Source organism: Choloepus didactylus, chromosome 2 (assembly GCF_015220235.1).
Source record: "Choloepus didactylus isolate mChoDid1 chromosome 2, mChoDid1.pri, whole genome shotgun sequence".
Classification (NCBI taxonomy): domain Eukaryota; kingdom Metazoa; phylum Chordata; class Mammalia; order Pilosa; family Megalonychidae; genus Choloepus; species Choloepus didactylus.
In genome coordinates, this window is record NC_051308.1 from 137,048,160 (window position 1) to 137,064,399 (window position 16,240).

A 16,240-nucleotide genomic window follows, 5' to 3' on the forward strand; every position below is an offset into this window, starting at 1 on the left:
GCAGAGAATTGGTGCTGGAGGGGGTGTGGAGAAAGAGGCATGCTTATTCATTGTTGGTAGGGGTGTGGAGTGGTGCAGCCACTCTGGAAGACAGTGTGGAGGTTCCTCAGAAAGCTAAGTATAGATTTGCCATATGACCCAGCTATTCCATTGCTTGGTATATACTCAGAAGAACTGAAAGTTAAGACACTAATAGACATTTGTAAACTGACATTTGTTGCAACATTGTTCATAGTTGCCAAGGGATGGAGGCAGCCCAAATATCCATCAACAGATGGGTAGATGAACAAACTGTGGTATATACACATGATGGAACGTGCAGCTCTAAGACAGAACAAAAACATGGAACATATAATAAGGTGGATGAACCTTGAGCACATTGTGTCGAGTGAAGTTAGCCAGAAGCAAAGGGATGGATGCTGTGTGGTCTCACTAATATGAACAAATATTAGTGACAAAACTTCGAGAGTTAAAAGCTGACAACACAGGCCAGCAGGAAATGCTAAGAGGGTGGAGATCGGGTATTTGATGCTGAAGGACTACAGAATGTTCAGTAGGATTGATTACATAGATCCAGAAATAGATAGCATAATAGTGTGTAATGGCAGCACAATATTGTAAGTACACCAAAAAAAGATGTCTATGTGTAAAGCTGAAAGAGGAGGAATAGGGGAATGTATGACACCAGAGGTAAAGATGGATGATAAAGACTGGACTGTTTTACTTGGAAAAGACTGGAGTGGCCAATGACTTACTAAACGTACAAATATAAAAATGTTTTTACATGTGAGAAAACAAATGGATATCAACCATGCAGTGTTGAAAAACTGATGGTACTTGGGAAAAAACATAACCAAAGCAAACTGGAGTCTATGGTTAACAGTAACAGTGTAATATGTTTCCATTAAATGTAACAAAGGCAATATACCAAAGCTGGATGTATATGAAAGGGGGATGTGAGGGAGGGATATGGGATTCTTAGTGGTGGTGGTGTTTTCTGTCCTTACTATTATATTATATGACATGTTATTTTTCTTTTTATCATCTTTTTTATTATTCACTAAAAAAATCAACTTTTTTTCATAGTAATCAATATGTTCAAGTGCTGATTGTGGTGATAAATACACAACTATATGATGACACCATGAACAACTGACTGTACACTGTGGATAAATGTATGGTATGTGAATATAACTGTCAGATAGTAGGAAAAAATATAAATAGGAGTAAAAGTGTTGGAGAAAACATGGAGAGAGGGATGTATCTATCTACTGTTGATGAGCAGGCAGAATGGTATATCCTTTCTGGAGGTCAGTGTGGTGGTTCCACAAAAGCTAAGTATGTGGGGGCCATAAGGTCATGCAGCCTCATTATGGGGTATGTAATTGGAAGATCTGAGAGCAGAAACATGAATGGACATTTGCACACTGGTGTTCATGGAGGTGGTGTTCATGACTTGCAATGGGTGGAGGTGGCCTAAGGGTACATAGACTGAGGTACGGAATGGTGAACTGGAGTGCATGCAAACAATGGAATATTGAGCAACTATGAGGAGTGAAGCTGTGAGATATGCAGCAAGGTGAATGGATCCTGTACACAGCATTTTGAGTGACGTACACTAAAAACAAAGGCAAACACTATAATGCCTCATCAATATGGACTAACTACAATGTATAAACTCAGAATTTAATCTTAGAACACAGCCTAAGAGGGGAATGATTATTGTAATGGTGCCTAGATTGTAAGCTCTTACAGCAGTCAAATTCTGAATTGTAATGGCTATCTCCAAACTTTGAGATGCTGATCCCTTAGTATATAACCTGATCAGTCTCTGGAATACTGGTTATCTCTGTGACACCTGAAACTCAGAGCTAGAGTTTGGCAGATATGAATGTCAGTATTAGTGCATAGAGCAACTGTTAAAAAAAAAAAAAAAAGCTGAAAAAGAGCCCAGACTTTAATTAGTGATATGAATGAAGCAGATCTGGTTAAGACTAGGACAAACCAGGCCAAAGGGTAAACGTCAAAACCGACTGTGTGTTAAAACTTCAACTTCCATGTGATACCAAGGGAAGGGATGTCTATTTGGTGCAGGATCTATGTTTTCTAAACATTATAACTCTACAGTTTATTCAAACAGCACAATTACATGGAACTCTGAATGGGAAGTGAGACATGATCATTTGTATAGGTTAGAGTGAAATAATGACACATCCCAAAGTAATTTGGGCAGAGAATAAAAATATATTTGCAGGGACCCCCTGAGGAGCTGGGGGAAAACACAGAAGTGTTGGATTTCCTCACTTGGACTGATGCTGATGTTCTCACAAACACTGGGGACTGACAGTTTGATGTGCTGGGCCCTCTGTCTTGGGGCTGACCCCTATGAAGCTGGTTGCCGCAAGGAGAGGCTAACCCTGCTTACAACTGTGCTTAAGAGTCTCCCCCTGAGTGCCTCTTTGTTGCTCAGATGTGGCTCTCCCTCTCTAACTAAGCCACCTTGGCAGGTATCCTCACTGTCCTCCCCCCAGGTGAGACCTGATTCCCAGGGTTGTAAATCTCCCTGGAAATGCAGGATATGACTCCCAGGGATGCATCTGGACCTGGAATTGTGAGATTGAGAATATCTTCTTGACCAAAAGGGGAATGCAACATGCAACAAAATAAAGTTTCAGTGGCTGAGAGATTTCAAGTGGAGTCAAAAGTTCACTCTGGAGGACATTCTTATGCACTATATTGATAACACCTTTTAGGTTTTAATGTATTGGAATGGCTAGAAGTAAATACCTGAAACTTTCAAACTGCAACCCAGTAGTCTGGACTCTTGAAGATTATTTTATAACAATGTAGCTTACAAGGGGTGACGGTGTGATTGTGACAACCTTGTGGATCATGCTCCCTTTATCTAGTGTATGGATGGATGAGTAGAAAAATGGGGACAAAAACTAAATGAAAATTAGGGTGGGATGGGGGTGATGATTTGGGTGTTTCTTTTTACTTTTATTTTTTTATTCTTATTCTGATAATTTCTGATGTAAGGAAAATGTTCAAAAATAGCTAGGAGTGATGAATGCATAACTATATGATGGTGCTGTGAATAGGTGATTGTACACCATGGATGACTGTATGGTACGTTGGTATGTGAATATATTCCAGTAAAACTGAATTTAATTAAAAAAAAAAAAAAGACTTTACCATGAAAGTAAAATGTACAGAATGGGAGAAAAATTTTGGAAACAACATATCTTATAAATGTTTAGCATCCAAAATATATAAAGAAATTATTCAACTTACAACAGAAATAATTATAAAATGGACAAAAGACTTGAATAGAAATCTCCCAAAGAAGATATGCAAATAGCTCGAAAGCACAGGGAAAGATGCTTTACATCATTAGCCATTCAGGAAATGCAAAACAAAATTTCAATGACGTATCATTAGACCACAGGTTATTGAAAAAAAAAGACAGAAACTAACAAGTGTTAGGATGTGGAGAAATAGTAACACTCATTCATTTGCTGGTTGCAATGCAAAATAATGCAGCCGCTGTGGAAGACAGCATAGGGGTTCCTCAGGTAATTGAGTAGAGAACTACCATATGACCTGGCAATTCCACTACTAGGTGTATACCCAAAATAATTGAAAGCAGGACTCTAACAGATATTTGCAGACTGATATTCACAGCAGCATTATTCACAATTTCCAAAAGATGGAAGCAATCCAAATATCCATCAACCAATGAATGGATAAATACATGTGGTATATACATGCAATGGAATATTATTCAGTCATAAAAAGGTATGAAATTCTGATACATGTGACAACATGGATGAATCTTGAAGACATCATGCTGAGTGAAATAAGCCAGACACAAAAGGACAAATATCACACGATCTCACTGATTTCCAATAGTTAAAATAAGCAAATCCATAGAGATACATTTTAGAATATAGGCTACCAGGGGATGAGGTGGGGATAGAGAATTGGAAGTTAAGGCTTAAAATGTATAGGGCTCCTATTTGGAATAATAGAAATATTTAGATAATGGATGGTTGTGATGTTTGTATAACATTGCAAATGTAATTACAGCACTGAAATATATATCTCAATGTGATTAAACAGGGAAATGTTAGATTGCATATTTTGTAACAGAACAATTTAAAAAAATCCATGGAACTACGGTACACATGCAGTGAACTCTGTGTTAAACCATGGACTATAGCTAATAGCACAACTATAAAGATGCGCTGTTACCAATTGTAACAAATTTTCTACACCAGTGCAAGTTGTTAATGATAGTGTGGTATATCAGAATCCTGTATTTTTTGCATGTTGTTTTATAAACCCACAATGTCTCTAATAATGAAAAAATAAATTAAAAAATGATATGTTGTAACTAGATCATACTAATAACTACAATAAATGTAATGGTTTAAATACAGCAGATTAGAGAAAAAGTTTATAAGAGTAAATTAAAACATCTCTCTTATAGACAGTTTACATGTAATATACCAAAATGCAAAGATTCAAAATGCTTTAAAGAAAAGGATAGAAAATTGAACACCAGTAAAATATTAACTGAAGAAAGCTGGTAAAAGCAGCAGAACCAGGCAAACATGCACACATACTAACAAAAAATATGTGATTTGGGGAGTCAGGATGGTATTTACTTTCACAGAGATGAAGTTGATGGTTGAAAAGGATTTCAGTGATTTTTTTTTTTTAAATAAATATTTTTCTGGTTGTAGGCTACATGGATGTATTTACTTTGTGAAAAGTCAGAGAGCTGTACAATTTTGATATGGACTTTTTTGTCTTTTTATCATACTTCATTTAAAAGATTATCCTTGAACAAAGAAGAAAGCCCAAGAACGAGTATTTTCTGAGAAGAAACCAATGAAATCACATTACTAGGCAAATCACAGTACTAGGCCAAAGTTCACAGTTGGGTCCTCCAAATTCACAAAACATATGGAAATTGACAGTCTTGAGAGTGAGGATACAGGTCTTACAGAATATAAATCAACTGAAAATCTGTGTGAAAAGTGTTGGTCATTCAGGATTCTTCCGTTATGCTGCATATCCAGAAGACAACCACTCCACAATCTTTGCCTATGATCCATATAGTATTTGGACTGAGGGGATAACACTTTAATAAATCCTCTAATAAGACAGAATTCAAAAGAAAAATAGAATGGAAAATGAGAAAATCAAAGGAAGAAGTGAAAGAACATAGTAAAACATTAATTATGTGTGACGATTTGAAGCTCTATGTACCCTAGAAAAACATATTCTTAAATCTAATCCATTCTTGTGGGTGTGAAACCATTGCAAGTAGGACCTTTTGATGAGGTTACTTCAGTTAAAGTGTGGTCCAGCCCAATCACAATGGGTCTTAACATATTACTGGGGTCCTTTATAAATAGAATGAAATTCAGACACAGAAAGAGAAAGGCATAGAAGCCAGAAGCAGAAATTCAATGGAATCCTGAAGACAATGGTGAGGTCTGGAGAGGCCACCATGTGTATTGCCATGTGACGAAGGAGCTAAGGACCAAGGACTGCTGGCAGCCAGCCCTAGAACAAAAGTCTTCAGGAAAAAACCATTCCTTTGATAACACCTTGATACAGATTTTCTTTTAGCATCAAATTCAAGTGTGAAAAATTCCCACTGTTTAATCTGACCCATTTCATGGTATTTGCTTGAGCAACCCAGGAAATTAAACACCATATAGTAAAACAGAAACAAGTGATAAGAGAAGATATTAAACTTATAAAACAATAGCTACACACAATATAAAAGGAGCATGAAGAAAGCAAAAAGTATGTGCATGTCTGAAATGAATGATCCAACTGCAAGCTTAGAAGGATAAACAAAGAAAATTCTCATAGTAAGTAAAACAGAAATCAAAACCAAAAAAAAAAAAAAAGAAAAAGAAAACAAAACAAATTAAAAGAAATAAAAATGAGAGAACAATATCAATGATGTTACAAAAATTAGAGGCTTAATCCAGGAAGATTAACATGCAAATAATAGAAATTCTAGAAAGCTAGAAAAACTAAAATGGGGAGGGGGGGTCAACAAAAAAACAAGAGAAAATTTCTCAAAACTTAAGTAAACACAGAGTGTCTAGAATATTGGATGAAAATTAAAATGTGAACTTGATAATATTCAAAAAACTTCCACACAGATAAAAAAGTTTTTTCTTAATAATAATTATAGAATGAGTGCAATTATAACTATAAATAGCTAACCTGGAAAATAGAAAGCAATATTTATTCTTAAAAGTCTTTCTTTTTCCACCATAGAATCTTACACCCATCTACTAATCAAGCAAATATTTTAGTAAAGACATTTTCAGCAATACATGGTTTCAAAAAAACTTTCCCATTTACACTTTCTCAGAAACTAATGGAAATGATTACTCAAAATGATGAAAATTAGGAATTTAAAACCAAAACAGCACTCAGAAAATGGAATCAAACAACAGAGACCAGGAGTAGGTTGGGTACATGGGGAGGGAGGGAGGAAGGAAAGGAAGTGAGGGAGAAGGGTAGAGAGCCCACTGTGACAGTGAAAAGAAAATCACCTGTGCAGCAAATCTAAGAACAGGAGAACAATTAGTTGAGGTTAATTTTTGTTAACATAGTGAGAGTAATTTTCTGCCAGATAGCTTGGGCATGAATTAGTCATAGGTATTTAGCAAACTAAGCAAATGGAAAAACAAACAAACAACGACAGCCATTTGCTTCAGGCAAAAGAGCAAATTGAACAGAAAAGGAAATGAAATCTTATTTTACTACATGATTCAGCTCTGAACAATATTTATAGTGTAATTACATTAGATGTTGATCTAAATTAAACTATGATGGTGTTATGTGTACCTGAGAGAGAGGTCATACAGGGCATAAATACTCCTCTTTGACCACAGGAAGTCAGTATATAATATTTAAAACTCTATAATTAGTAATTAGCAACAAGATATGTTACTCAGATCTATTAAAAGAAAAAAAAAAGAAATAGCAGAACATATGGAAAACACCTGACTTGGGAAAGCAAGAATTGGCAGGAGTAGAGAGAGGAAACTGATACTTTTTCATTATCTATATTATAATATGAAGTCTAACTTTATATAGCACTTTCTGGTAAGTAGTGTGCTGGTTTGAATCTGTCATGTACCCCAGAAAAGCCTATGTTCTTTTAATCCATCCCTGTGGGTGCAGACCTATTGTGGGTGGGACTTTTCAATTATGTTGTTTCCATGGAGATGTGACCCAGCCCATTCAGGGTGGGTCTAAATCCTTTAGTGGAGTCCTTTAAGAGAGTCCACTGAGAGAGAGCTTAGAAAGAAAACCCAGGAGAAACAAGAAGGACCCACAGAAACTGAAAGAGACATTTTGAAACCAGAACCCAGCAGAAGGACCAACAGATGTTGTCATGTGCCTTCCCATATGACAGAGGAACCTCAGACACCATTAGCCTTTCCTCAGAGAAGGTTTTCTACATCTTGATGCCTTAATTTGGATGTTTTCATGCTTTAGAATTGTAAATTTGCAGCCCAATAAATCCCCATTGAAAAAGCCAACACATTGCTGTTATATTGCATTCCAGCAGCTTTAGCAAACTGAAACAGGTAGTATTAATATACTTATTTTACACATAAAGAAACTGAAATGCAAAGAGGTTACATACATTCCCAAGTCTTCCAACTAATGAATAGTATACCTGAGGTTGCAACCCAGGCAGTTTGTTTTTAATGACCTTGCACTTAACTCAACAAACAATATTGAAGTCTCTAGACTTTGAATAGATAAAATATATGCATTCATACTGAAAAACAAAGGTAAATTTGAAAACTCCAGCTATCTTGAACTTTTTTCTCATGTCATTATTACTTAAATGTCAAAAATAAGTATGAAAATAATGTGAAAGTAATGCATTGCTTGCAGGTTTCTGTCAATTCAGGTATTGGTGTACTAGCAAAGCTTTGTATACACTATGTACATTTCTTGAAAGGTGAAATAAGTTGACCAAGGATTGTAAGTAAATAATTGCCTTCATTAAGGAAGTTTGACTTAGACTGAATGTGATTCTCAGTCACATATTTCAGTTCATTGGCAATTTGGTGACACAGACTCATTAGGCTGTCTTTTTGATTTATATGGGGAAGGTAAGAAACTTGTACACAAAATATAATTGAAGACATACATAGAATTCCAGGAGAAATTAAAATATCAGATCAAAATTCTTAATTAAAAAGTAGAATAAATAATAAAGCACAAATAGAAAACATGTTTTTATTTGATAAAATAATTTTAAATAAATAATAAAGCACAAAGTTGCCTTTAAACAAATCTTATAGTATCCCCTTATAGCCACAGTTTATTCATCATTAGGAAATGGATCAAGTGACTGCAGAGACTAGTGCAAAACTTGCTTTTATGTAGAAATTCTCCCTACCTTATACTAACGATAACCTTGAGCAGCCTCCTGCAGATGATGTCTCATTGCCTTCTCCTTCAAGCATAATCAACACTAAATTCAGTATTAGAGGATCCTTATTTTCTTAAGTTTGGCCTTGTCTCAGTGTAGTTCATCCTGATTTTAAGCAACAATTTGAACTTAAACCAAAATCATTCACATCCCAAATGTCCCAAATATGGTGATTCTTTTAAGGAAATCCACTGGCAAAGATGTCTTCTGTTTAGTAACCATTCACAACCCCACTGCAGATATTTACCAAAAGAATTCCTCAACATCCAGGAAGAAACTAAGAATATTTTTAAAAAATTTAACATTACACTTTTAACATACTATAAGCCTAAATAAGGAGATGTCAACTAATTAACAAATGCAAAAACATCCTTTAAAGTAGAAACTACCTGAACCAGAGAGGCCTTAGGCTTTCCCACAATCCTATTACCAACATAATTCTCAACTTGGCCTGAGGTCACATAACAAATGTTGAATTAAGAGTATGTCACTGCTTAATTGCTCTCTATCACTAGTTCCCCTACATTCTACATTATAAACCATTCATTTTACATTTTTCAATGTTCGCATTAGTGGTAGCGTATAATATTTCTCTTTTTCTGCAGTTAAGGAAGGGGGAATGACAATCCAATAAGAACAGGTAAGCTATATTGGGTAAATTTAATGTTCTGGGAATGCCCAGGAATGACTATGGTCTGTTAATTTCTGATGGGTATAGTAGGAACAAGTTCACAGAAATGTTGCTATATTAGGTTACTTTCTTGGGGTAGAACAGGAACATGTTGGAAGTGAAGTATTTATCTTAGGTTAGTTGTCTTTTTCTTACTCCCTTGTTATGGTCTGTTTGAAATGTTCTTTTATTGTATTTTTTTTTATTTTTTTATTTTTTATACAGTTGATTTAAAAAAAAGAGTTAATTAAAAAAAAAAAAAACAAACAAACAAGGAAAAATAATATGCAAAGCCCCCTTGAGGAGCTGGTGGAGAATGCAGGGGTATTGGGCTGCCCCACCTAGATGGTTGCTAACGTGCTCACAGACATAGGGGACTGGTGGTTTGATTGGTTGAGCCCTCTACCACAGGACTTGCCCTTGGGAAGACTGTTGCTAGAAAGGAGAGGCTAGACCTCCCTATAATTGTGCCTAAGAGCCTCCTCCCAAATGCCTCTTTGTTGCTCAGATGTGGCCCTCTCTCTCTAGCTAAGCCAACTTGGCAGGTGAAATCACTGCCCTCCCCACTATGTGGGATCAGACTCCCAGGGGAGTGAATCTTCCTGGCAACATGGAATATGACTCCCAGGGAGGAATGTAGACCTGGCATTGTGGGATGGAGAACATCTTCTTGACCAAAAGGGGGAAGTGAAAGGAAATGAAATAAGCTTCAGTGGCAGAGAGATTCCAAAAGGAGCCAAGAGGTCACTCTGGTGGGCACTCTAACGCACAAAATAGACAACCCTTTTTAGGTTCTAATGAATTGAGGTAGCTGGTGGTAGATACCTGAAACTATCAAACTACAACCCAGAACCCGTGAATCTTGAGGATGATTGTATAAAAATGTAGCTTATGAGGGGTGACAATGTGATTGGGAAAGCCATATGGACCACACTCCCCTTTGTCTAGTTTATAGATGGATGAGTAGAAAAATGGGGGAAGGAAACAAACAAACAAACAAAGGCACTCAGTGTTCTTTTTCACTTTAATTGCCCTTTTTCACTTTAATTATTATTCTTGTTATTTTTGTGTGTGTGGTGATGAAGGTGTCAGAGATTGATTTTGGGGATAAATGCACAACTATGTAATGATACTGTGAACAATCAAATGTACGATTTGTTTTGTATGACTGCATGGTATGTGAATATATCTCAATAAAATGATTTAAAAAAAAATACATAAAGACTTTTACTTCTTCCATGAAGGATTAAACAGCTATGAGAACTGCTCTCCCATAATTAAAAAAAAAAAAAAAAAGAGAGAGTATATCATATATGCTATGTTAGACCAAAAGGATGGTCCACATTGAAGGAATCTGAAAATAAATAATCAGGCCCAATTAAAGACTATTGTAACTCTAGTTTAAGAATGAATCAAAACAGGCAGGACAAAAGTTATATACCTGATAAGGATACCTGTCAATATGTATATATTCAAGACAGGCAATATACTGTGAAGTATATCTACAATTATGACACTCTAAAAGATTATAAAATTAATTATTTTATGTTTCCTTTCAGCTACAAGATTGCATATCCTTTAAATTTGTTCTCTAGCTTTTGCAATAGTTGGGTTAGTTTTATTTTAAATATGCTATCATTCTTCCTAAAAAAATAATAGGTAGTAAGACAAGCATGAAAATTTACTTGAGCAATATTCACAGCTTGCATATTTTTAAAACATTTGGCTTCTAGAATGCTCACTCAGTCCAACTAATCTTTTTACATGCATTTGCAGATTGAGTTTTTTTTTCTATTTCATGATTAGAAGAATAGAATCTAATAGAATGTATTAAATGAAAATTGATAAGATTCATTTTTAGAAGATGCAAAGGTTTTGCTGAAACGTTTTAGAGATACAGTAGAAAATGAAATTAAAATGATGCAATTGTATCACAAATTTTCTTTTGATGGTTTTATTAGCCATGGGATTTCATTTTCTTTCAGGAGATGATATGTGATGAAAGCTCTAAATATATTCAGACTATTTTAGGAAACTTTCAATAGTCAATGGACTTTCTCAGAATACGGATCACTAACACTGCTAAATTATGTGCCCAATTTATTCCATCAAATATACTGAGTATTAAATAAATTAAATTAAATCATGAATAGTCTAATATTGTCACAGTTAATTTTATTATACTTCTTTCACATATATGAATTTTACTATCATATTATCAACATCAGCATATAGCCATTAAAACCCCAAAGTAGTCTCACTTTAAGGGTGTACATCTCATAAATTAGTTTCCCTGCATGAACCCAGTGAAACAAATGTTCTCTGAAACGTATTTTGTTAAACTGTTTGCTTGCATTTTTTATTTCTAGATATCATTTTATACCTGCCTTCATACATAGCAAAACATTCCCATGAGTGTTTTGATTTCCATTCCAAACCTGCAGCTGAAGAGTGTTTCTAAAAATGATGCATATAATACATCCCCTGAAAACTGATGTTAACAGAAAAGATGTTAAAGGTTGCCTTTACAAATGGGGACTGATATTGATCTTTATAAAGAGAGTTCTACTGTGCTTTTCATGTGTTCAGTCATTAACCAGGGCATTTGGATTATACTGCTTTTATGATTCTCTCAACAAATATAGACTGATTTAATTTTAGCATTCTCATTGATTTCAAGGGGTGTTGCAGAGGGCAAGAGAAATGAACTGAGTTGACAGAGTTCAACAAATGGCATTCAATTAGAGACACCAGAGAATGTCAGTACTTCTCTCTTAAAAAATAAATAAAAAGCACAAACACTATAACACAGTACTTGAGAGGAGAGTGTATCTAAGATTCCACTCAAAAGCCTTAATGGGATACCTTTGTTATCATAGTTTATCACAGTAATTTGCATGAGGTATATAAAAGTGTTATGTGAAATTTTAAAATCATAAGAAATATTTTTGGTGACAAGAACACTGGATATGGCACAAGATAGTACTATTTACTATCAAAATGGTGAACTTGGGTAATTTATTTAACCTCTCTTTGTCTCTGATTACTCATTGGTAAAATGAAACTGACAATCTAGCTCATTCAGTTGGAATGCATATATAAGGGGAATATGGTAAAAAAAAAAAATTCCCTTGTACATTATCCAATAATAATAGCTTCTCAATAAATATTAGAAGAATGATTGAGAAAAGGAAGTCAAAATAAATACAGTCGATACCTCTGCGGCAGCTGGTGGTGCTGGTGGTGCAGGTGGCTTGCGTGGACGCGGCCGGAGGCGGCCGACAGTAACAGCAGCCTCTAGTGCCTGCGGCCCCGGCAGGCGCGTCCAGCCGCCCAGAGGCATCCTCCTCCCCCTCCCGCCGGCATCCTCCTCCTCCTCCCGCCGGCATCCTCCTCCTCCTCCCGCCAGCCCCGGCCCCGGCTGCGCCGCCCGGCTCCCCGCCTCGGCTCCAGTCTGTCCTCCCGCATCCCCTCGCTTCCCGCAGCGCCGCAGCTCCTTCCTGGCCTTGGGACCCCCGGCATCACCCTCGAAACATGACTCGCGATTTCAAGCCTGGAGACCTCATCTTCGCCAAGATGAAAGGTTATCCTCATTGGCCAGCTACAGTAGATGAAGTTCCTGATGGAGCCGTAAAGCCACCCACAAACAAACTACCTATTTTCTTTTTTGGAACTCAAAAAAGACTGCTTTTTTAGGACCAAAGGACATATTTCCTTACTCTGAAAATAAGGAAAAGTACGTCAAGCCAAATAAACGAAAAGGTTTTAATGAAGGTTTATGGGAGATAGATAACAATCCGAAAGTTAAATTTTCAAGTCAACAGGCCTCAACTAAACAATCAAATGTATCATCTGATGTTGACGTTGAAGAAAAAAGAAACCAGTGTTTCAAAGGAGGATACTGCTCATGAAGAAAAAGCCAGTAACGAGGATGTGAGTAAAGCAATTGATATAACTACTCCGAAGGCTGCCCGAAGAGGGAGAAAGAGAAAGGCAGAAAAACAAGTAGAAATGGAGGAGGCAGAAGTAGTGACAACAGCAACAGCATCTGTTAATCTAAAAGTGAGCCCAAAAAGAGGACGACCTGCAGCTACGGAAGTCAAGATTCCAAAACCAAGAGGCAGACCCAAAATGGTAAAACAACCTTGTCCTTCAGAGAGTGACATGGTAACTGAAGAAGACAAAAGTAACAAAAGGGGGCAAGAGGAGAAACAACCTAAAAAACAGCTTAAAAAGGATGAAGAAGGCCAGAAGGAAGAAGATAAACCAAGAAAAGAGCCTGACAAAAAAGAGGGGAAGAAAGAAGTTGAATCTAAAAGGAAAAATTTAGCTAAAGCAGGGGTTACAACAACCTCTGATTCAGAAGAAAAAGGAGATGATCAAGAAGGTGAAAAGAAGAGAAAAGGTGGAAGAAACTTTCAGGCTGCTCATAGAAGGAATATGATGAAAAGCCAACATGAGAAAGAAGCAGCAGATAGAAAACGCAAACAAGAGGAACAAATGGAAACTGAGCAGCAGAATAAAGATGAAGGAAAGAAGCCAGAAGTTAAGAAAGTGGAGAAGAAGCGAGAAACATCAATGGATTCTCGGCTTCAAAGGATACATGCTGAAATCAAAAATTCACTTGAAATTGATAATCTTGATGTGAACAGATGTATTGAGGCCTTGGATAAACTTGCTTCACTTCAGGTCACAATGCAACAGGCTCAGAAACACACAGAGATGATTACAACACTGAAAAAAATACGGCGACTTAAAGTTAGGTTACCATGGAAAAATCTACTATGTTGTACAACAAGTTTAAGAACATGTTTTTGGTTGGTGAATGAGATTCTGTGATCACACAAGTGCTGAATAAATCTCTTGCTGAACAAAGACAGCATGAGGAAGCAAATAAAACCAAAGATCAAGGGAAGAAAGGGCCAAACAAAAAGCTAGAAAAGGAACAAACAGGTTCAAAGACTTTAAATGCAGGATCTGATGCTCAAGACAGTAGTCAGCCACAGCATAATGGAGACAGCAATGAAGATAGCAAAGACAACCATGAGGCCAGCACTAAGAAAAAGCCATCCAGTGAAGAGAGAGAGACTGAAATATCTCTGAAAGATTCTACAGTAGATAATTAGGTTGGCATACCTAGAAAGAAAGAACATTTGGGAAGTTTGTAATGGTTTTCATTTGAAATACGAAGACTGCTGAAAGTTTTAAATTGTTATAAGCGTAGGTTTTGAGGTTTAAAACTCGTTTTGAGGGAGAAAATCCCATTATCTTTGTTTTAAAGTAATTAAACATTATTGCTATTTGTACTTGTGCAGTATTAACAGCTACATTATACAGTAAATGTGGGAGAAAATCCATTTAGAAAATGTTAAACTGCTTTTCCAAACATTATGGTTGTAGCATATTTTCAATTAGTGTGTGTATGTTAATGTGTAATTGATAGTAGAAAAAGGTTACATTTTAAAAACTGCTACTTATATAAATCTTTCCTCTCTTGCCAAATACAGTGTTTTTTGTGCGTAGTTTTTACAAATCTTGGATTTACCTATCTTTTCACTGTTTGTGGGTTTTGTAGAAGTTGAGCATTTTTATGGTAGATAAAATGTTACTTCTATACAAGTACTCACTCCTTTTTATCAAAAGTTAATTTTAATCTCATAGCCTACATTGTGCAATTATCCTGCTTCTTTGTAACAATGTGTGGTCTGTATGCCTTTTTGTATGACAAATAGCTATCCAACTAAAGTTGAACTGGCAATCCTGTGAGGTACAAAACTTGTGTTAATTTTTGAAGGTAATTTAGTTTTGTGCTGGTAATCCAGTGAAATGATATGACTGTCCTGCAGAGAGAATGGGTTATAATTTGGAATGAATCTGGCTTTAGGGTTATTACCCCTCATGAAATCAACCATCAAATATTCTTTATAAGCACTAGTAACTAAATATTGAGAACTAAAAGATGAAAGTTTATTTTTGAGAAATGTCTCAAACTTCTAAGTTAAAAAAAAAATCAATCCATGATGTTTACACGGTAAATATAAGTAAAAACTATAAAGAAACTAGACTATTTTGAAAACATGGCTACATTAGAAGGAAATTTTCATTTATTTCTGTACCATATATGTGACAGGATTGCAAAGAATAGAAACATAAGTTGCTTTGAGATAGTAGACAAAATATGTCACTAAGGACTATGATAGTCTGTATACTCACATATATGGACTTAAATCAGGGGGAACCAATGTTAAGAAAATTAAGAGTTCCAAGACATTTTGAGTATTAGATCAGTTAGTGTTTTTCGGTAGCGAAAAGGGACTTACAACATTTTGAAAGTAAATCAATGTGTGAAAATGACTTAATACGAGGTAGAGTTACAATTGATGCCAGTGGTTTTTAAGTTGCCAATAAAAAAAATATGTATGTATGTCATGTGTATTGCCCCTCATGGATAATTGTTTTCAACTAATTTTGAATTACAGTAATTGGATTTCTGATTTTGAGGAGCTTTACAATGGAACTGGGACCCACTGTTTTGAAGGGACTCTGCTTTAATATTGTATAGACCAGTCATTATCTGTTTGGATTTGGACAGATTTATTCTAGTTAAGCCATAGTGTCAAAACCTGTAAACTTGTTTTCATTAAAGAATTTTTCTATCAAAAAAATAATAAATAAATAAATAAATAAATAAATAAGTAAGTAAGTAAGTAAGTAAGTAAATACAGTCACCAAATCCTGGGGTAAAGTAAGAGGTTCATGGTCCCAATGATGACAGACAAAGTCAGAACCTCAGGCATACCTGGCTAACTACAGGGTTGATCTCAGAGATTCAACAACTAAAGTTATAGGCAGGGGACATCTAGTTCAGCATTTGCAGAACATGCATTTAAACAGATTGTATATGTTACACTTAATAGAGCTTTAAAAATATGCAATCTTAGACCCCTTGTTTCTCTATTTTAATGGCTCTAGATAGGAGCAGTGTGCTACAGAGTTCATGTTTTCATAAAGTGCCAGTATTTTTTCTGATACCCAGCTAGGTTTGGGAACCACTAACTAAGCTGGTTTCCAAAAAT

The 16,240-nt window shown here is 35.8% G+C and overlaps 2 pseudogenes; one reads left to right on the forward strand and one right to left on the reverse strand.

Moving 5' to 3' along the window:
- The window catches only part of LOC119513420, a 42,152-nt pseudogene extending 29,599 nt beyond the window's left edge, over nucleotides 1-12,553 (reverse strand).
- Nucleotides 12,554-12,698: 145 nt separating this feature from the next.
- On the forward strand, nucleotides 12,699-14,290 carry LOC119518423 (annotated as a pseudogene).
- The last annotated feature ends 1,950 nt before the right edge of the window (nucleotides 14,291-16,240 follow it).